Raw genomic sequence first — 23,590 nt, 5'->3', positions numbered from 1 at the left:
AGTCTCGGGGGAGAAGAAATTTTCTCATGAGATTTTCGACCAGTGTATGGGACCGATGCCAACCCAGCATCGTGAGGAAATTGGGGAGCTACAATGAGTAGTGTAATCCGGTCATGAAAACTAGCAATGACTGGGGGTTCGTCGTGCTGACCACACGTCACCCTATATCTGGTTGGATGATCGTTCGCCTCTGCTTAGGCATGTGAACGTGAGGCCAGCAGTCAAGCCACGGATTTAATTTATTTAGGAAGAACTGTTTTTTATCGAAAGTGCTTTCTTCATTCTACGTACGTACACCATTCTCTCTCAAAACTTGCATGAGCACAGGGTTTTCAAAAACGTTTAAAAACAGTATAAAAACGAAACATGTTCTACTAGAAACGTTCTTTCCTTTTGTCACAATGCCAGTTTGAATTTAACATTACAACAGAATCTTGGTTAAATTTGGCAGTTGTTACACCCACTACGACCTCTGTTGAAGCCTAACACCTACTCCATGTCTTCTTAATCTTTCCCACATATGGGTCACATTCACGCTTGCTTATCGTTTGGTGGGCCCCAGCCTTATAAATTAAGACAATTTATGATAATTCATTGCAGTTCATTAAACGTACTCCTACAGCTGACCTACCATTGCAGACAGGTTCGCAAACATATCAGTTTTCTTCTACAAAATCCCCCATTAGTGAGATATTTTACATTTCTTATGATTAATGTTAAATACCTGGTTTAATTTCTGTTGTTATTTTTCTTATGCATTCCTCTAAGCGTTTCTCAGTTCCATGCATCTTCATTCTTGTTATAAAGAAGTTCATTAGGTTTAAACATTTCTCACGGAGAGAGTTACTGGGAAAAACCAATTAAATTAAATGTTTTCTTATATTACGTAACTATTTTCCATATGGTATGACCAAATATTATACAAAATAGTCGCGGGCCGCATAATAATACCCCTATGCCCCTTTATTTTCGTGTTACTAGGAATTGTTATTTCATAGTTAAAATTCTGTCTTTCATCCCACCAGTGTCCATGATCTTCAATATTTTCCGGAACGAAGACTACGAAATTTTATTTGGCATTGACCTGCCAAAAGTCTTGGCATGCCGCCACTGTAGTGATATATTCTTTGGTTGCGTACCAACCAGTATCGTGGTCATCTTAGACTGCAAAAACGTTGGCTGCGTACCCAATTCAATTATACTTTAATTTGTCACTGGGCACTTCACGACCTGGCCGCAAAATCTTCTCGAAAATGTAGTGCAAAGTGGCCACGTGTCGACAATTTTGCTCGTACATAGCTCAAAGTTAACTGAAATAAGTTTAAATCTGTTAAAACGGCGATCGAGGGATTCCCCAGGGAAAAAAAGCAACCGTGTTATCCAAGATAACCGCGGTAATCGAAGTGGTCATAATAACCGAGGTCATGTGTACTTCCACACTGATATATAACGACGCACAGAAATGCTTGTGTAAGTCTTCAAGTGAAGGAATGGTAATTGTTCAATTTGAAACCAAAATGGAATGTGTCGATAAATTATAATAAAACTCCCCTTTATCAAATTTCTTAAAAAAATAATTCAACTGGCCTAGAGTTGTTTCCTGCGGACTGACAGATATGGCGAATTTGATAGGCTAATTCTTCCAACTTTTCGTTGCACACGCGCCTAAAGACGAATTTAACTCTATTTTGTGTCATAAGTGTAAATCACGTATCGATCCCTAAATACATTAAAGAAATATGTAATTGTTGAGACATGCACTTTCTTGGATTCGAACCAAGATCGTATGGGTGATTTTGAAGTTAAATTGCCTGCATGAATCCGAGACGAATAAGAGGGAGATAGAAAGAAGAAACATCAGAAATAAATACAGAATCCATAGTTGATTTGCAGTTCAAGGAAATATTTTGAACGCCTCACGAAGCATATTGATAAAAAATGTAAGAGACGGATTACGTTAGAGAACAAGCAATATTAAGCGAACTGCATGGACTTCACATTATCAAAAAATCTTTAATTTCTTAGTAAAAAAACAACGCAGATAAACAAATATCTGCATATATTTTACACAGGCACTTCATTAATGAATGCCGTATCATGGTTTTTAGTATATTTTTAACAGACCTCCTTAATATTCAAATACAGAATTATTCTTATCTTTTGGCCGAATTGATCAAAGTCAGCCAGGGAGGCTAATTAAAATGAAACCTCTAGCAGAATTCGTGCAGGTAAAACATTTGTCTGATACAATTCCTATTCAGAATGACATGAAAGAGGGAGATTCTCTATCGCCGCTGCTTTTGAATTTTGCTTCAGAATATGCCATCAGAAACGTTCAAGAAAATCAGGGCAGTTTGTAATTGAATGGGACACGTCAGCTTTTGGTCTATGCTGATGATATTAATCTGTTTGGTGATAACATAATACTATAAAAGCAAACACAGAAACACTCCTAAGAGCTAGTAGGGAGGTTGGGCTAGAAATAAATGCAGAAAAGACTAAATATATTATCATGTCTCGGAATCAGAATTTAGGACGGAACCAGAATATAAGCATGGCAAATGAATCGTTCGAAAATATGACAAAATTCAAGTACTTGGGGGCGACACTAAAAAGTCAGAATGACGTTCATAACGAAATCAAGATCAGATTAAATTTAGTCCAAAATCTTTTGTCCTCTCGTCTCATATAAAAAAAGGAATTTTAAAATATGTGAAAGTGTGATTTTGCCAGTTGTGCTGTATGGGTGCGAAACTTGGTCTCTCACTTCGAGCGTCTTTGAGAACAGACTGCTAAGGACGAAATTTGGGCCTAAAAAGGAGGGAGACGGATCATGGGGAAAATTGCATAATGATTAGCCTCACAGCCTGTATTCCGTACCTGATATTTTTAGGATAAATAAATCGAGGGGTTTAAGTTGGGCGGGACATGCAGAACGCATGGGGGGAGGGGTACTTACAGGGTATAGGTTGGGAGGCTTGAATGGAGGAGATCTCTGGGAAGACCTAGGTGTAGATGGGAGGATAACGTTAAGATGGACCTTTCGGAGACAGGACTCGATAGAGCGAAATGGATGCAGTTAACTCAGGACAGAGTCCGGTAGCGTGCTTTTGTGAACACGGTGATAAACCTTCGAGTTCCATAAAGAAAGTGGGCTATTCTTTGACAAATCGAGTACACAATCGACTTTTCAAACATGATCTTTCACCATAGTTCGCGTGGGTAGATTTTTTTAAATTCGGGTTGCAAAGAAGCACGTGACATGACAGAGATCTAGGATACATTTTACGTCTTAAAAGCAGGTATGGTCTCCTAGCAACCAGGCCGTACAAGACAACATGGATGGCAGGAAGGAAACTGAGGCGGCGGAAGGATTTCATGTAGTCGTAAGAGATTACTGATCTCAGCCGAAGTCATGACGACGGAAGAGTTATTGTAACAGGTCTTCTTTTACAGCGCAACGTTTTCCGGACACATTTCGTAATTTGTTTGTTGTCCTCGGCTAACACTTCACGGCCACGTGTACACATATAATCAAACCATTATATAAGGAGTCTCTTTTCTGACATTGGGCTGTCTATAAATACACAGCCTGTTTTCGGATTTGCAAACCTTTTGGCGGAAAGCCATTAGTCTGAGCAATAGTTTACCACTGGAAGTAACATCCAACACCGTACTGGCTGACCCTGAGACATAACCTCCAAACTGGCACGGAGACGTTATACAATGGCAAGAATCCTAGTAATCTTTAAACAATTTCTAAGGATCTTGTCGGCTTTTCAAAAGATTTGCAATAAAGCCAAAAAAGGGGCATCAGACAAAAATTAAAAGACGTGCTCTTTGATTTATGTATCAGAATTAAGTGATACAGCCAACATTGTGGGCAACTTTCAGAAAGGCGAGTCTTTGGTTACTGAATGTCGCTGTACCAGCTGGAAAGCTTATACAGCAGCGAATTGGGAGAGAAGGTGATTAAGAATGGTGAACTGGTAAGGATTTGAAAATAATGTGGCGGTGGTCGGTGAAAAATTAGACTACTATTCCGGTATTCACCTTTAGGAGACTGAGGAAAATCACAAATAACCAGGATAACCGGTAAACCGGAGGAGATATGAAGCAGATAAGTAAGGAATACAAGTGTTACCGACACAGGTTTTAAGGTTTTGCTGGTGCAGGAATTTGAGCGTTACCGTTGTAAGGAAGAAGTGAATAATTTAGACGTAGACCTGTTACATAACGCATTTTTGAACTTGGTGTAAAAAAGAGTGAATCCTAGGATAATCCGATGGGCTGAGTATTTAGATGGGATGGAGGAGAGAGAATTAATTACCGAATTTTTATGCAAAACACATTAGGAAACGACCACTGGACCACTAAGAAAATTATGTAGTAATTGACATTAAGCAAGACATTAGAAAATTTGTAAGAATGAGGCAGGTGGAAAAGAACGTGTTCCTAATACAGTTTATATAACATTTGGATTTCGCTACCATATTCAGTGTTGGTTCTGTATTCTTTTATACTTGTACACACTTCTTGTTTCCTACGGACTGGCCCCCTCGCCACTAAATACACAAGACTTTAAACCATTAAACTTACGTCTTTACATCCTACATTTAGGTGAGGTTGCATTTTAGTTCTCAATATGCATAACCTATAATGCACACACAAAACTTCCGCCATTTGTTAAAAGTCATGCGTAATAGCATTCATAGCGCAACTGCGAAGAAAAACAATTCAGTTTGACCTTGATTCGTATTATATTTATATACGTTATGCCTGTCCTTCAAACAAATCATGTGCAGACGTTGATATACGTAATGATTGCAGAATGATGTTTGTATGAATACTTACAGAGGTTAGGTAGACTGTTATATAAAATTCTGTATAAAAGATTAGCTTTTGTGAAAGACGTATTTGTTCCAAGAAAATCCTTCATTCTGCTTCCTGTTACAATTGACTGTAACAAGAACACGAGAACATATCTCACACGGATTAAATCGAGTCTTCCAACCAAGTTATTTTATGTGCCGCGCTTTGTAAAACATTTTTCAATTAATTTCTTCGAATGCAAACTAGAGATGAGAATCCACAATTTCCCGGAAATTAACACTTCGCGATGTCAGTGGAAATGTAATGACGCACCGTTCCATGATTTGCGACAAGGGTCCCTTCTCATGACAACTAAATGTTATAAGGTTTTAGCGACAATTCGTCAAGAAGGGTAACAAATTCATTTCCTAAATATTAAAATACTTGTTCATAACGAATGTTTCATAAACAAAGATTAAGTTATTTGTAAAATTTATCTCAGAGTGGAAGAATTAGGGCGTAGTATTGTAAATGGCTATCTTCTGGGTCGTTGGGCAGTGTGGTCTGGTAGAAGTTTACGGACGTTTCAGAGGTCTCTGCTGCCTCCATCATCGCCCTGGTGATGGAGGCAGCAAGGACCTCTGAGACGTCTGTAAACTTCTACCAGACTACACGGCGCAACAACGCAGAAGACAGCCATCTTCAAACTCACCGCCGTGAAAACCTCAGATCCGTCGTATTGTAATTTAAAACAGATGAAAAATGTTACCAAACGCCTGTAGAAACAGAACATATATTTTATCGGGTTTTCTTGTTTTTCACAACTTGTTCTTTAAAGGAAAATATTCACGGTATAGGAAAATTACAACAACAACAAAATGAACATATTGAGGGCATCATGCCAGAAGAACGTATCAACAAAATGATTGATTTACAGGAGACTGCATTCCTACGAATATACAGACTGAGAACTGTGCATGACTGATGTTTATACGCCCAAATGTAACTGTTTATTCTCTGCATAGAGGAGCGTCAGAATTACCCTAGTCTGACATGACATGCGTCCTATTTGACGTTGTTAGACCAAATATCTCAATTATGTAAATATTTCGATTCTCCATTTTAGCATGATTCCCTCGACAATATTAATAAAACACCGTATAAGTTTATAACACCCATTCTGGTTATTAAGCTTTACAAACACCGAATATAAAACATTCCAAAAGAGCAGTTAAAGGAATATAAAAAATGATTTTAATGCTATAACAGTTTTTCATTGGTCCCTATGCTGAGTCAGATGAAACAACTGGTTTCGCCCTCTTTTTAAAACACATTTTAATATTATCCTTCAGACAATTCCTAAATGTATCCCAAAGAGATATTTCAGGATTTCAGGGTTTTTTCGCTTATATTTATGGTGCTATACTTTGTCGCCATGCGTGATAATAGGGACAGACGTGGCTTTTTCAAACCGAATTTCTGTCTCATCGAAATAGTCCTGAAATGGCACATCTGCTTCAATTTTAAAAGTTTCTTACGTCAAATTCGTTGTGGCACAGTCCTTTGGCGTTCTAATTGGTAATTCGCAACGTCTGTCTTAATGCCTAGTGGCATCTCTCGCCTGACATTGTAATAACATTTCTGCTCATAAAGCTACCAAAATTACTCACAGCCTCAAAATGTTGGGTTGGTCGTTTTCACCATAAACTTTTCTGTCTCAGTTCTCTCTTCAAACTGACATCTTACAGGGACTTACGTGTCTAGTTCCAAATAGTCTCTTACAGAACTGCCTTTACTTTGGGAGTTTATTTCTCTGCATTGTCATAATGGAAAGCATCGTTCATTCTTCCATTCTCTCCTTTCCTCTTGTAGATAGTGTTATTCTGGGTTAAGACAACGTGTGAACTCATAGGTGGGTATCAACGTTTCGGAGGAAAATACCGACCCCATCTTCAGGGAATTGATTCTCACCTATTTCAAGCGACGTCACAACTTAGAAGACTACCATCGATATTTATGTTCCTTTGTTTTGTCCTCCACTCAACCCTTCACGGTTTCATTAATTATTTTATTTTCTTCTGTATCAACTTTCACCAGATCCTGGTCTGTTCCTGTTCAGAATTAATTTGGAAGCAACAAACTCTGCAGATACTTGCGTGTCACGTAATAAGATATTTTTAGTGCCAATAACGAAATCTGCACAGAATTAAGCACAACGCTTGTGTCCGGGGACCACAATTTTCCGTCTTGTCTCACTGGGTCTACTTTATTGATGGCCGTTCCTTTATAACCTCCATGGAGAGCATTGAGCAGCAGAAGTACCATGACATTCAAGAGGTTAAACAAACGAACAAATATGCTACAAAAACGAAAACACCTTGGCGCGTAGTAAGGCTTGTAATGTTATTCCAAGTGTGAGAAAACAAACAAGGTGCACATATAGAGAGAGATTAACAAATCTGAAACCTCAGTCTTGAGGTCAGTCAAGGCCTCAAAGGTTTCACATCAAGCTGATTCGGTTTCTATATCCGGCCACGCCATTTACAGCCGCGAGAGTAGGAAAGCTTTTACGACCCCGTTTTCTGAAAGTGACCGTCTAATGACGCTTCTGTTACGTATTTCAGAACTCCTGGTTACGAACTTTAGGGTTTTTGTGATGTCCCAACAGGGAAAGTGATGGGAGACTACCTTAAAATATGCCACGACCACCATTATACCCATGCTTTCGAATTCGTTATTAAAAATTATCCCATCATAATCCATACATATGAAGGGAAAAAAATTGTTAAAATCTATTAATCAATTAACTTCACATTTTCTCTATCACTCATTTCACTGTTTTCATTTTACGAGCAGTAATTCAGATAATTGGGAAAGGCTCTAAGCCTTACAAAACAAAATTACATTCACCATAAAATTAAGAGCACATTAAATTCAGAAAAGACGTGTAACAATTAATTCAGTCTTTCTGTAACCTGTCTAAAATGTAAGGATTAAAATATACAAAACTATAACTCTAAGCTTGTCTGTTGTTTTGTAGGGGTCAGGAACTTGGGTATTAACCCTAACTCAAACCCACATAATTATTGTTTTTGGTAGGATGCTTTATTTTAAGAGCATACTTGAACCCATGTTAAGGGTACGTTAACAGCAAGACAAGTGAAATTACACAGGCTGAAGAAATCCCCACAAATTTTACTCGACCAAAAATTATTATGCCGTTCAAATCAAGGAGATGGTATGACCGAGATGTACCACATATGGACATCATAAATGCACGCACAATTTTAACAAAAATCCTCAAGGAAATTAAAATTTGTGAGAGCTATTTGTGGATGAATGATCCTATTAAAATAAAAGTATGTTACAATGATGACTAGAATTAATTGGTCCATTGGCAAGCCCTTATAACACGGATCCCATAAAATGGTGGAATTTTTGACCAGTTAAATGACTATTAGCTTATAAAGAGTGACACTGCTCCTTGAAGCTGATTAATCTTAGTGTTACTTCCATTTCCGTATTAAAGATTCTTTTGTTGAAAAGACGAATTTTACATTAGTCTTCACCTCAGTATCGGACCTGAGAAATTTTCCGGTAAAGACAGGTTAAATGTTTAATCCACGTTTCGATTTATATGAGTTAAATAAATTTACAATTGAAATTATATAAATAAAGGTTCATAATAACCAGTGAAGTGAAAGTAAGCCGGCCTCGCCAATCGTAATATGAAAAACTGTTACACCAACGCGTGTTTTTTTTTGTAATACAGCATCACTATTTGCTCGTAATAAACATATAGTCACCGTCTATCTTAAATTAAATATTTGATATTAAATCAGTAAATAATACAACTAAGTAAATTAATAAATATTTTGCTTTCCTGTCATCGAGTTGACTTCAACTCTTAAACATTTATCTCGTGCTATGCCTGTTTATACCTCACTTTTGGAGTAAACTTCTTGTCAAGATTCATGCAAAGTTTCTACGAAATAAGGAGAAACAGTGGAGTTAACACAGTGTAACAGTGTCTTTACAGGCATACCTCGGATATGTTGCGGGTTCGGTTCCAGACCGTCGCAATAAAGCGAGTCACACGAATTTTTTGGTTTCCCAGTGCATATAAAAGTTATGTTTACACTATACTGTAGTCTATTAAGTGTGCAATAGAATTACCAAAATGTGACACAGAGACACGAAGTGAGCACATGCTGTTGGAAAAATGGCGCCGATAGACTTGCTCGACGCAGGGTTGCCACAAACCTTAAATTTGTAAAAGAGCGCAATATCTACGAAGCGCAATAAAACGAGGTATACCTACTTGTTTGATGGGAAACTAAATAAATACGTTTGTATGTGTTTCTGTCCTAGCATTTTCCCCCATTTTCATTTAACTATTCTTAAACAATTTTTCCCCACGAGTACCTGTATAGAAGAATCTTTGGGGTGGGCCGATCCCAAATCTGAGCAATCCTACCAAATATGTAACAGATCAAATGAAAAAGATACCGAACCAAGTCGGTGGTAGTCTAAATAAAAGAAACTGTTAAACCGTGGCAGGCTTTGTGTATTAAACGTTGCCCTATTTGATGTAGTTTACATTTATTCAACAGATATATAATGTTATCTTTTTATCGCGAATTTCTCAGCTATTCAAATCGTGAACAAACTGTTTGCAGCACGCTCAAAAGCGGACAAGTTTATTTTATTCCCATGATCGCAGCTCGGCCTTGTGATATTCAAACAAGTAACAGAAGACAGACAAGCGAAAGCTAGAAAGAAACTAAACCAAGATGACGAGAGAGGAGAATGGGGTAGGACCGTAAGCACATCACACACACTTTTCGTACGAACATTGGACACATGACTTTAGAATTCCGTCTTTTTTATGATTCCATATTATGAGTCCTTATTTCAACAGATTTGTACAAAAATGTTTATCAAGTGTCTCTAGTGTAGTAACGCCATGTAGTCTGATACAAGTTTACCGACGTTTTAAAGATGCTTCCTACCACCATCAGAAGGGCGATGAGTATGCTACTTACTCTTAACCCTGATGATGGAGGCAACAAGGACCTCCGAAACATTGGTAAATGTCTATCAGGCTAAAAAGAGACAGCCATCTCCAGACCCACCGCCTTGAAGAAACTAAAATCTCACGTGTATGGAGAGTTCTTAAACAATTTGTTTTATATCTTGGCTTATTCAGTGGCAGTTTCTTGACTACGCAGGATATATGAAGGCTACTGTCGAGTGACAGGACGATTATATGTATGAGTTGGTAAGAACGTAGAAGCAGCCATACTCTAAAAGAACTACCCCACCTCTTGCCTGGAGTGATAATCACGTAAACCAAAAATAAGATAATCCATTTCAGTGAGAACATGAAACAGCGTTTGTGTCTGTTCTGTTTTCTCAAAGAATTCGACCATGTTGCTCAGTAAACAGAGGTTTGTGACGTGATAGAGCCTGTTTTGTTACGAAGAATTAACCACCACATCACACAGTTCGGTGAGGATAATGTAGTATGTAATCAACTAATTGAAAATATTTTGCAGCGCTGTATGGTGAAGTCTTCTCCAATTCCAGTTCTGGTTCTGACAAACAATGATTAGAGTTTACATAAACACTACCAAATAAAATGTATTTTCCGCTGGGTATTCGCATTTCATTCTAAGATCTTAATTTTAACCAGTGACAAAATTATAACTTCTCGTGTGACGCAATAGATTTTTCGTCAATCACTGGGACTTGCAGTAATTCATCTCGCGAAGTTTCTATATACTGCTTACGTCTAAAAATATTTACAGTGTGTTTCTAAATCTCACATCTTTACACGGAATAACGTGGAAGTAATTTGAATTTAGATTTCTTAATCAAACTGCAGTCCTATAAACATTCCACTGTCAAAATTCCTAAGAAATGAAAGCAGTTGAACAAGCGTCAATAAATCAAACAGCTAGAGATATGAATCAAGCAACAACAGTTTTGTATTTGGACAAAGAATTTAGATATCTTCCGAATATTGTAATATCTTAAATTACTCCATAACATGGATAGTTGTAACAGGCATATTAATAAGTTTACAGCACTCGTCATCGTGAATTATGTAGTTTTAATTATAGCCGTCAAAAAGCGTCTGCTACTTCTACAAATTTTACAAAACTTCATTTTTAAATAAGATCATTTTGTAGTCCAATGTGAGTCTCAGATTTTGTAAGCTTCTATATTCTATTGTAGCCAGCCATTATTTACTGTCTACAGACCAAAGTTGGCGTCAATGGTAAAGCTTTAAATTGTATTAGGTTCGAACTTCAACCGGTTTACTGGCTATCATGAATAAGGCATTCCCGTGGTTTTTCCTTAGTCTCTCCAATGAATGTCGATACGGTAACTTGTGGCACAACTTGAGACAAAGTGACACAGGGACGGATTTCTCCGATTCATTCAGTTGTCCCTTGACAGTATCATTCCACCGCTGTATCATCCGGGGGTTGGACAGAGGGCCCATCAGAGGCCCATTTCCAGAAAAGAGACATAACATCTCCCCATCGCAACAATAATTTTTCCGCCTCGTTTCATTAAATATCGCCGGTGTCAGGTAAGTCCAAAACTTAACAGTGTGATTTTTGTTTTAATATCTGCTGTACAGGCCGGTAATCTTCATTGTTAAATGAAGGACTAACGGGAAGGAAGATTATTTCTGTACGACTCTGCTCCGATCAATGGACCAATTACGTGCGGTGACACATCAGCGACGGCCAACACCAGCAGAAGCAGGTTTAACAATTTTAATTCACGGAACGTGAGACTACGTAGGTCATTAATAATAACGGTACGCTCTGCCGATGTTACTTAACAGCCTGTAGAAAGACTGCTCTCGTGACCTTGGCGGGGGTAGACAGATAGAGTGGCAACTAGGAAGCCAGCTCCGAAGATGATAACTTTCGCTTCTTGTAAATCACTTGTTTATTTTGCAAAACTAGTACAGTCCACAGACCAGGAGAAGAGCCCTGCTAGGAATTTGATATACGCGCATGCGCAAGATTTCGCGGTGAGTGACGACCGATCCTAAAAGCATTCGTTCCACAACCACTGAACGAACAACAGACAACAGGCTTTCATGTTTTCTAATGGGTACAGTTTTAAGATTACCTCACAGTGACACAGCGATTTAATCTAGAATATTATCGCAACACCCACACGCAATCAACACACGCTAATTTCAACTGCTTGATGTTTTCAGTCTGTGTGTAGTAGCGTAAAACTCTGACGTATCACACTTCCTACAAATAGCAGCCCTCTAGTCCAGTGGTATTCAACCTGGGGTACGCGTACCCCCGGGGGTACGCGAACACATCTTAGGGGGTACGTGAAATTTAAAAAAAATATATTATTTTATTATAAACACTGAATAATCAGTAATGTAATTTATTTAATTTATTTTAGATGTAGATTATATACTATGTATAACTTGAATTATAAACCAACAACTTTGGGGGTACAAAGTTGGAAGAGAAATTATATCTGGGGGTACGCGAACAAAAAAGGTTGAATACCACTGCCCTAGTCCACCTGATAGTGAACATTCCCCCTGCACCGCCCCAGAAACGACTTCCACCCACAGGGCTTTTCTCCTGGTCTGTGGACAGTACGTCAAACTTGAAGCATGTCTGAATCCTGTTATCATACATCTATAATTTATTTTCGTCAATGAACCAGGTGCACAAGACTTTCGTAAGACCTTCAATTCGTGAAAGCAGAGGAACCTCAGCGGCAAGAACGACATAATTTTTATCGAAGGCAGTAAACATGATCAAAATCTTTATTGTCTGGGTTTTAATTATTATTTTCGATAAGTAGGCCTACACATTGGCAGACAGGAACCTGTACTATTAAATACGTCCTTCATAACACATTCTGCAAGCGTCTATAACTTTGCATGAAACCGCCATGTACACGTGGACTTTTATCAACATCGTCTTCATGTATTTCGCACTCGAGGTGAACACGCCTTTCAATTTTTACACTGTTTCTCCTCCTTCGTTCTATCATACTTTGCAAAACCATTTTCTTCCGACCTCTTAAAACGATAGCACCAGTTCAGATTGTATTCGATTATTATTCTTGGGACGTCAAATATATTTAATTATATTCTGTGTTCTCTTTTTTAAAATGGTCAATGCTCCTTTATTCGATATAACCTGGAAAATCCTCTCTTCTAATATTCGCCGTATATACATTTACGTAACGTTTGCTTTGTCGGTTTTACTCAGTGCTTCCAGCCAATGCCGGAGCAGTATCAACGTTTAAGACGTACAGTAGAACACCGATTATCCAACGTAATTGAGAGAAAGGATCCCGATAATCGAAAAACACAGTTAATAAAATTAAATTTTATTACAATTATCATGATACTAGCCACGGTGGTCTAGCAGTTAGAACGCTGGCCTTGTAATCCTGGGGTCTCGGGTTCGATTCCTGGCGGTGCCCGAATTTATAACTTGTGTTGGGCAAGGCCGTGGTCTAGGCAACACGGAGTTTTCCTCCGGGGGCTTCCCCGGTTTCTCCGTGGCATCCCAACAATTACTCCATTCACACACAGAAGGCAATGGCAAACCACTTCTGGATCATCTGCCAAGAACGTATATGAACAGGTCCCAGTCCGAGAAAAGGATGTAAGGATGCTGTTCATATGGACCTGTCGTCAGACAGAACACTAAAATAATAATAATAAATATCATGATAATATATAAAATAATGAGGGTGCACATATCTGTACACAGAAACATACGTATTGACATTACATTTATAAAAATACTCAACATTCTTAAAGACATTTTAACAAACCCCGTCATTTGTTTAATCCATACGAGCGCCATCTTCATATTAGTCACCGCGAAAACCTGAAATAGCAGTTAACTGTAAAACGAAACTATGCCGTTATAAGTGCGTGTTTTCGTTCAGAACCATATATTATTTAATACTGGAATAGGAGGTGTCATGGTTACAGCATGTATAACAGCCTCTACATTCACACACAAGGTTTTTCTTCCTTTGAAGTCTACAATCAGCTATATTCAGTTGTACTTACCATTTGTGGGCCGCCCCTGCTGCAACGGTGCGTCGGTGGAACTAGAACGTCACATAACTCCATTTGCACACACTTGTAAAGTTCACTACATTCTGTATACTTTTCAACGAGTGTAAAATAACAGAACGACGTAAACACGATTTGTATAGGCCGGATTTTGAGTTTACTTTCGCTTTGGTCCTCATGCTGTAGTAACTTTATTTTGAGTTACGTTTGCGTTAGAACGTTCTGTAGCAGCTCAATAGCTTCAAAAATGTTTATTTCATGAAATATCACTTTTAATGTAAGCAGTTATAACTTGTTAACACACACACTTTTAATTTTCGATAATTATAAAGTCTCCCGTGCATCTGACAACCAGCCTGCCTTCCACTGTTACAAATTCTTTCAATGTTAACGCGTTTTGTGACTGGTGATATAATGGATTCTGGTGTAAAATCACGGAAAATTACAAAAAAGAATGTTAATTAGTTCTTATCACGTTATATACTAAGCCGTTTAACGTTGTAAACATCGGGACACATGTTCAAATGTAGCTAGAAATTCAACGACGTCATCACTGGTAATTTCAGAAATTTGAATTTGAATATTTAATTTATTTATATTTATGATCACCGTGCAACATTTCACACGACTTGTCTTCAATGGTCCATGAGTTATCGCAGGACACCAGAAGTTAGTATTCGCCCTGTCGCCATGTTGTTTTATAATCTACAAAGAAGACACCCGAACAAAAGTTGCATTTTTTGTATTGTATATTATCATATATAATTTGAAGACCCTATGTTAAACTAATTCCATAACGCGGGTTAATATGAACGCCGACTAAATTCGAAATTTGAATGTCTGCAAATAAGTTAATGCTTTACGCTTGAGTTCTTGTTCAGAAGTCTAGAAAGAAAAAGATTTTCCGACGATGGACGATGTTTTAGTGAAAGGATATCTGCCCTTGATTAGAAACACGTTTTGTATAATAAGCTCTGCCATTTTTTTATTTTACCGAAATATAAAAAGACATTTTTTTAAAAAATAATTTTTTGCGACAAATTATATTTAAATTTTTTCCTGCTTTTCGATTTTTATGTTGTAATGAAACTGTTCTTTTAATGTCGGCGATATTAGTTTTGATTTGAGATTCAGCTTTGGTGGACTAAAATGTTGATAAATCCTGATTCATTAATAAGAGATAAAGCAAAGGGGGCTATTTACAGAGAACGATGAACTCAAATGAAACAAATATTCAGAGCTTAAAACATCCAGCTTGGTAAATATGTTATTAATTAAGATATTTCAATTTACTAAGGCAGTCGATATGACCCCATATTGGGGGGGGGGGGATGTTCTGTAAAACTGTTAATTATTTGGATTCTAAATTGTAATTTACAGGTGTAAATAAAATCCGAAGTAACTAAACCCCAAAATAGACTGTAATACAACCGTTTATACACGTGTAATAGAAATACGCATTCTAAATACAAGTTTAGAAAATTAATTGAGAGATTGAGACGTCGTTAACAACATTAAAATCGCAAAAAGTATTGCAGTGTCATAATTCAAGTTTGTAAATACTGAATTTTCTGGACCTTAGTGGGTATAACAGCTAAAACGTAGCAACGGAGGAATAACAGACTCAACCCACTTCAAATTACGAAGCCCAGTAGACTAGTGGGTTGTAGGTCTGGAAACTGTAAACGCTCATCTGTTATTCCGGTCAAATGGACAAGTTAGTTACACGTAATCGGGCACAGTAACGATAAATATCCTATTCCAAGTCAGGTTCAATCAGTTTGTGTTTCAATATTACAACATGCACGCATCAAAAATGTATTAGACGTGGTTTTGTTTTTAAGATTATTTTTAAACTTTCATGTTGGGCCCCAATAAGTATGAAATCAATTAACAATGTTACAAATTTAAAATCCATTGCCAGAATCAAGTCTGTGTATCATATTATTTGTTTCATTTGAATAAAAATATATTATACCTTTTTAAAGCCCGCGTGTAACTATATATACCGCCTACTCAAGCAATCAGTAACATTGCATTTTTTATCGACATCTTTCGTTTGATTCTCAGCGAAAACAGCGATAATGTCCTTGAACAGCATTGACCAACTGATGTTTGTAATGGATAATTTTTTTTTCTTCCGAGGTGTGGACTGAATTTGGCTTCAAAGGGTTAAAAACACAGCAGGATAACGAATTGTTTTCGACAAAACCTATATACCTCTGCGTCATAATACACAACAAGTACATTAGAGAAATCGAATGAAACCTATTGCTCACTTCACTTCTGTCTGAAAGAACATAACCTGTTAGAATGTATTTTGTTCTACTGCTCCACTGTAGTTTTCGTAGATAACCTCACTCTCTACAGGCAAACGCTGGAACTATTTATGTTCATCTCCTCGCTGTTAGCTGGTGTAGCCTTTTGCAAATAATTCCCAACCGTGTAAGCATTTATTCAGCTCGCTACAACTGAAACATGGCATTACGACCACAAACAATGTTTTATACGGCCTTTAGTACGAATAGAGATGTTGCCACAAACAAATCAACTTACAGGTCTCCAAAAATATTTTCGAATGCATTTACGGCGAAGATTAAGATATGTTCTTTTCAACAAAATATGAAACGGAACTTACACAGAGATGTATTTAAGTACTAAAACACATACTCGTTGCAGAATCAACATGGACGAACAAGCGAGCTGTCAGGTGATTCGAGACTGGCAACTTGTAAGGGGAGAAGGGATAGAAGCTAAGGCTAATAACCTGAAACCCTCCGTCAGAGGCCACTGAAGTCTGTACGAAATATATCCACTGGAAACTTCTGCTTCTTCGTGCGATACACAACCCCAAGCGGGTAAAAAGTGAATGACATATTTTATTACGCAGTTACAACGCTGTTCGTTTGTTTCTTATGACTCAATTCACTTTCTACAAAAGTCGGTGATATTACAAACGAAATTCTGAAATGCGAAAAGCATGATGTCATTCAATTCATAATCTTTTCTGTGTTCTACCTCAGAATACTGAAATAGAAATAAATATGATTTTCTTTATTGTGAAACATGGCCTCTCACTCCGAGCACTGAAAAATGTGCGGTTTGCCTGCCTCGTATTCAGGAGTTCCTGGGTTCAAACCTCAGCCGTACACTACAAAGATCAACTGGTTAAAGCTTTTTAAGAAAATAATTACTGTATATTCTCACAACAGTATCAAACCCAGCATTACTATTATTTCAAAATACAAAATACGTACGCTGGAGGTTAAAACTAATAGATCAATGGAAGGCAAATTATGAAAATCAGAGGTGGATGAAACTGGCTCAGGATTAAGTCCAATGGCGGCCTTTGATATTAGCGGTGTTGAAACTTTGTATTCTGCTAACACAATGTTTATTAACTGACTGATTAATCAGAAGCAAACTTTAACGCTTTCAGGCGACTAAACGTAATGAAGTCTTCTTGGACGAATAGCCAATATAAGTATGGAGTTACATCTACCCTGATAATGAAGTCTTCGACTTGGGACTTTACCCAGGTGGTACAGTGACAATTTTCGTAACTTACAGGGTGTTTCTTGACCAGCTAAACGACTTTACGCTTCTAAAAAGGGTCTGCGCTCCATAAAGATGTTGCTAGCTTTTATCTTTGCACCTTATCTGAGCTTTATTTAATTTTTTTCAGTACGGTGATAACATAACCACCCACAGGACTGACTGACTTTTTCCAGGGATTACCTTGCGACAATAGATACTCGTCTGCTATTTTATCATCTGGTCATATATGAGCAAAGACTGAAGTTCGCCTCTCAACTCTTTTTTTTTTTGACAGAACCATAACTCCAAAGATATCGAATAGCATACTCGACTTACACAATTATAATATATTTGACAACCTTTTAAAAATAAATAATTTATGAAGAGATATGTCTTCTTAGGACCCTGATGGCGCATTCTACATCGCCTTCACATGAAAGACTGTACATTATGTAGTGAAACTGAGTGATAATGCGTATTTTGTTACACTGACATATGCAGTATCCATGGCAGCAGATAAATACTTTAGTCAACATAGCGTTAGGTCAAGACCAACGATAGCAAACCTAATGTACGTACGTCATGAAACTCGGCCTTGTAATCGTATTAATTTGAGCAGAATATAAACCTGCCTTATCGCTCACAGCTCTTTTTTGGTGTCATTGTTGAGTGCATTCAATTATATTGATTCGTTCCTCAGCGCTTTAGACTTAATTACAGGCAACTCTCGGTTTACGAACGTTCGCTATAACGAACGCCACAATTCGTTCAAAATTTCTTAAAGTCGCCAATAGATAGAGTTCCTTATAAAACGAAATTCCAAACGTACGAGGTGCGATCGGAAAGTTTCTAGACTGCGCTTATAAAAACCCGTACACTTATCTCAGGTATTAAATTCATCCATCACCCTCGAAGTAGTTCCCCTGGGAGTGAACACAACGATCCCAGCGCCGCTGCCAAGCCTGGAAGCATCCCTGGAAATCTTTCTTTGTCAGCCTGTCAAGCACCATCTGCGATTCTGCCTGAATCTCTTCTATCGTCTCAAATCTCCTTCCCTTTAGCTGAATTTTCATCTTTGGGAAGAGGAAGAAGTCACACGGAGCTAAATCCGGCGATCCGGCAAGATCTTTGAGCTCCTGACAAACGAGAAGTCGATTCTGCTTCTGGTCCTCAGACAGGAGCCTTGGCACAAACTTGGCTGCGATGCGTCGCATGTGGAGTTCTTCCTTTAGAATCAGCTGACAGGTCCCATAGCCTATCCCAACAATGTCGCACAAGTCGTTGATGGTACGACGTCGATCTTCGTGAATGGCCTGCCGAATCTTCGTAACATTTTCGGGCGTTGTGCTCGAAGATGGTCGTCCAGAACGCTCGTCATCATCGACAGAGGTTCGGCCATTTTTAAAACGTGAATGCCACACAAAAGTTTGTGCACGACCCATTGCGGACTCCCCAAATGCTTGCTTTAGCATTTCATAGGTTTCCGTAGCCGTTTTGGCGAGTCTTTGGCAAAATTTGATGCACACGCCATTCCGAAATCGCAGGAGGGTCGGTGTAATGCACTACCAAAACGCCCGTAACTAAGAAACAAATGCTAATTCGATGATGCCGGCTGGCACACTGATTCACTATGAATGTAGGCCGCACCCCCTAGCGGCAGAAGCTCGTACTACATCCGGTTCGCCCTTTATTGACATAGTCTTGAAACTTCCGATCGCACCTCGTATAGTTAACATAATTGTAAGATTTAAATTAATAAACATTTAAAAAAATGTATTTATTATAATAATTATCAGAAAATTATTATATCATAATTATACTGAACTGTTCTTGGTTAATAAAACTAATCTAGCCAAAAAAGAAACCTTGGTTTACTTGCCACGCCGCGTAGAATGTTTTCTCGTGGAAAAGAAATCGTTTGATTTCCCCTATTATAATATAATAGGATCATCACTTGCTTTGCATAGGTTATCTTAGACGGTCAAGTGTAGTTCTGCATTTGGTGACTTAAAAATATATTTTTAAAAATTTAATCGATCATAGGTCCAAAGCGAAATAGTAGTGCTGGTGCTGATAGTGGTAGTAATAAAAGACGAAGTGTTAGTTTATAAACTAAGCTAGACATCATTAAAAGGACAGAAAGATGTCAGAAGCAGTGGACATAGCTCGTCATTACGGTGTGAACAGATCGAGTATCGTAAAAGCTCAGGAATACAAGATGCACATAACGAACGACTTGGAATGGAACTCTTTCGTAAACCGAGAGTTGCCTGTACTCTCTGTTAAAACAAAATACCCTCAAATTAGGAACAGGAATGTTTAATGCCTTCGAGGTTTGTTGCGCAGCTCCGCACAACCGATAAAAGTCACTTGTGCCGGTCTTCTTCCAAGCGCTTGGTATGGATATAACTATGCATTAACTAAGAGCTAACTGCTGCTTTCATTGTCTTTTGAAAAAGAATATGGTACTTGTGGGTTATCGGGACACATCGTTTTAAAAATAGGTTAGGTTAGGTTAATGTGTGTGGATAAATGACATATACTTGAAAGTTATTATATTTTATTTCAATAAATGACAACTAACCTAACCTAACCTATTTTTAAAGCGATGTGTCCCGATAACCCACAAGTACCAATAATATTTTTTAGAGTAACATTATAAATAGAGTAACAGTCTAGTTCATAAACTAAGGAATGGAATAATTCATAAGATGATGGAAAAAATAAATAATGTCGGCAGTGGCAAGACGTTCCCACACCCACTGTTGTTCAAAATGAATATTTATGTTTTCATACAAAACCGAATAAAGGTTATCGTGCGGGACTGCATAACATAAGAATTTCGAGGGCGTTGAACATTCACTCTGTATAATCAGAAATTCGTACTTCGAGACACGACATAGGCCTTTATACTCGACTGATCGACATCCAATTTGGCTGGCTGACTGACATTTCAGCCGAGTCAGTGGGAGCGCTCAACATATGTACATTACATCAAAAACATATTCAAAGAAAAATGTCTTTTTGTAGGTCTAGTCATTCAACAAGTTCACATTTTTCTTCTTCTCCGATTCACGGATTAGGCCAATTGCCTGTTCCGGCTTCTATGAAATCCACCTTTGATTTGGTCTTTCAGGATCCCTTCTTCCATTGGGTCTATACCAAAGGACGTTTCCGTATTCATCCTTCTTCCATCCTTTCTACATGTTCTAGCCAATCTTCTTTATGTCTTCTTATTCTGCCCTTTATTGAAAATACTCCTCTTTTATTATGTCTTCATTCCTGATTTTGTCCAACCTTGAACATCCCTTCACAGATCTTAAAAATCGAATTTCCACTCTTTGAAATTTTTCCATGTCTCTTTTACTCTTTGCCCAACACTCACTTCCATATATTAGTGCAGGAACAGACATCACTTGATAAAACCTTATTTGTGTATCTTTCCGAGATTCCCCTTTAAGTGTTCGCCTGATAGTACCACACATCTTTTGAAATTTTTAATCTTATTACCTATGTCTGTTCCCTCCAGGAACGTTATGTTACAAGATATAGGTCGCGCGAGAAGTGATGTTACCTGCGCAAAGGACTGATTTTGGTCGTATGAGATGGACTCGTCCGAAGCACGCGCTAGAGGGGTGTCAGCTTCGGTTGGTTTGTAGCTCTAGCTGTGTTTAGATCGGTGCGTCACCGCAGCTGCGTCTGTGCGACCCCCACTACTAATGAACTCCCCTCTCTCGGCTTACACATCGCGCATTTAGGTGTCACCACTACTCGCGCGACCTTTACAAGTTCACATTACCAAAATAAAATTGTAAAACTGGGAATTCTATAAAGAATTTTAATTCTAATGAGATTTTACTCAAATCGAAAGGGACACTTTAAGAGACAGAGAAGTGAGGATTTCGAAATTTATTTGTGGTTAACGAAATGACAGATTAAATGAAAGAATAAGAGATGTGGAAATATTTTGTTCACCAAATACCAGACAACAGATTAACTCGAGATAAAATCCTCTTAGGCGACCAGCAGCGTCGACTCGGAACGAAAGTCCAAAGTTGTAGATAAGTTCTTCTCTACCATCAGGGAATGATGTGATGGGTACGCACAGTTTGTTACCCTTCATGGGCGGTCAATGGCCAATGAGGAAAAGTGGGCGGAGTCAAGACAAACTTTCGCTCTGAGTCACTGTTCCCGGAAATTCGGGTCAAAACAATCCAACCAACGTCTCCGATCGGAAACTTCCGTCACCCGCAAAGGCCTTCATCCTTCCTGTCCCTCTTCCGTCCTTGTTCTGTCTCCATGTACCTCTTCAGCCTCGTCCCGTCCTACGTCCTCGCTTTACCATCTGCGTCTTGTGTAAGGGTTCCATCCCCGGCTCAGCATAAACCCTTTGTCTCTGTTGAAATTATTGTATTTCAATTGCCACTTTTAACAGTCGATCCATGTAGCCTGATTTCTTGGCTAATGCTGTCCTCAAAACCAATTTGTCCCACGTTCCGGGTGCGGCGACTCTGAGGGAATGTTTCGAGATGGGTTCCTCATTGGCCATTGACCGACCATGAGGCGGTAATCAATTTTGGTTACCCATCAAATCATTTCCTGATGGTGGAGACAGAAAGAATTTGCAACTTTCGATTTCTGTTCGGAGTTAACGTGGCTGGTCACCCGAGATAATTTTATCTCTGTTTGTCGCCGCGAAACCTTCAAGTCGTAAAATTAACAGGAATTTTCAAACTGCAGACCTCGAGGAAAGAGAGATTTAGGAAGACCACAAATGAGATAGAACCGTTTGTGTAACCTCGGAAATAGTCTGAAACTTGTAATGAATAATAAAAATTAGATAATAATAAGAATAACAATAAGAGTACCTCGCACTAGTACTGATTATTATTTTTCAACTACTGGGGTAGTTGACACCTGTTCATTCTTTCAGAAGATTAAGTATTAATTTCTTCCATGACGAAAATTAGAGCCTCAAATTATCCAAATGTAATCTCTTTTCGTTCTCCTTGATATAGATCACATAAATAAACAATTAGTAGAATATTTTCTTCTCAAATGATTTCAAGTGTTAACGGGATCAGAGGTTAAATAAATACACAGGTCATCAAGAACTGTCAGCTAGGAACATTAAAACATCAACGAAATGTTACGCATATAATAATTTCTAATTCCGTGCTTTAATCACAAGGAAGTCTTTGCGTGTACTTTTATGAGGTTGACCGTGGGTGTAGTCTGCGTCTTTGCACTAAAGTCTTGAGACAGTAAACCCTTAGATTCATAACTATATGAAAACATTGCGTCATGCAGAAATTTTAATAAACACACGATCATGTTATGACCACAGCCTATAAATAGGGCCTCTCTTCCGCTGGACAGTTACTTCCATGCAGTGAAAATATCGCGAGTGACATAATTCCCCTCCTGAATTTCTTGCCCCACAAATCACACACTCCTTTAATCTTTTGCTCATATTTTCTCCTTAAATCTTGTTTGCATGTTCATTCAATTCGTTTCCACTCATTACTTCCGTATTGCATCGATTCTTTATTTAGAACTTCTGAAGATACTGCCACCTCAGATTTCCACTGAACCATGAACAGTGCGGTAAGCGAGGTTTCCCAGAGCTAGTTCACAATGGACCATACACAGAGTTCATAGTCATGATCACCACGTCCACTATAACGTAGCACCGTAACATTTCTCCGGCTCCAAACGTATGCTAAATAGTTTTCTTAAAAGACAGCGATAAAACTGTGATAGTCTGCAGCTTCCAAAACACGTTACGGTGCTGGTGCGTTTGAGAAGCTGACGGTAGTTTAACCAGCCAAGAAATCCCCCCGCTTTTTATGGAACCCTGAAGTGTGTTACCACGTTCACAACCCGTCACTGGGCCTTAACCGAAACCACATAAATATATTTTATAATATCACATCATATTTAAGATTGATTTTAATATTATCTTCCCGTCTACTTCTAGTTCACTCAAGTGGTCTCTTCCCTTCAGGTTTTTTATTGAAACTTTTTATACATTTCTTATCTCACTTGTATGTAAAGAAACATGTAAAACTATTTATTTTATGTGGGAGAGTTAAAAGAAGGACTCTTTTGTGAGAAATCCGTTTTCTATACTTGCTGTAA

At 38.2% G+C, this 23,590-nt stretch overlaps 1 protein-coding gene across 3 annotated transcripts in view; it reads right to left on the bottom strand.

The window, feature by feature from the left end:
* LOC110836844 (dehydrogenase/reductase SDR family protein 7-like) overlaps positions 1-23,590 on the bottom strand; it is a 342,155-nt gene that overhangs the window by 159,095 nt on the left and 159,470 nt on the right. The window contains exons 1-2 of one of the 3 annotated variants that reach the window (XM_022078494.2): positions 16,469-16,666; positions 13,907-14,333 (exon numbers count right to left, since the gene is read on the bottom strand). The exons of 1 other annotated variant lie outside the window; for it this stretch is intronic. The gene's annotated coding sequence lies outside the window, so the exon portion shown is untranslated. Of the gene's footprint in view, positions 1-13,906; positions 14,504-16,468; positions 16,667-23,590 lie in introns of those variants that run through there. One more of the 3 variants, XM_087351514.1, reaches the window with a different exon arrangement.

Source organism: Zootermopsis nevadensis, unplaced genomic scaffold (genome assembly GCF_977971745.1).
Source record: "Zootermopsis nevadensis isolate Lab colony 2312 unplaced genomic scaffold, Znev_1.0 Znev_ptg000019l, whole genome shotgun sequence".
Classification (NCBI taxonomy): Eukaryota; Metazoa; Arthropoda; class Insecta; order Blattodea; family Termopsidae; genus Zootermopsis; species Zootermopsis nevadensis.
Note: the sequence above shows the minus strand (reverse complement) of the source record. Positions and strands in the feature narration are given on the sequence as shown.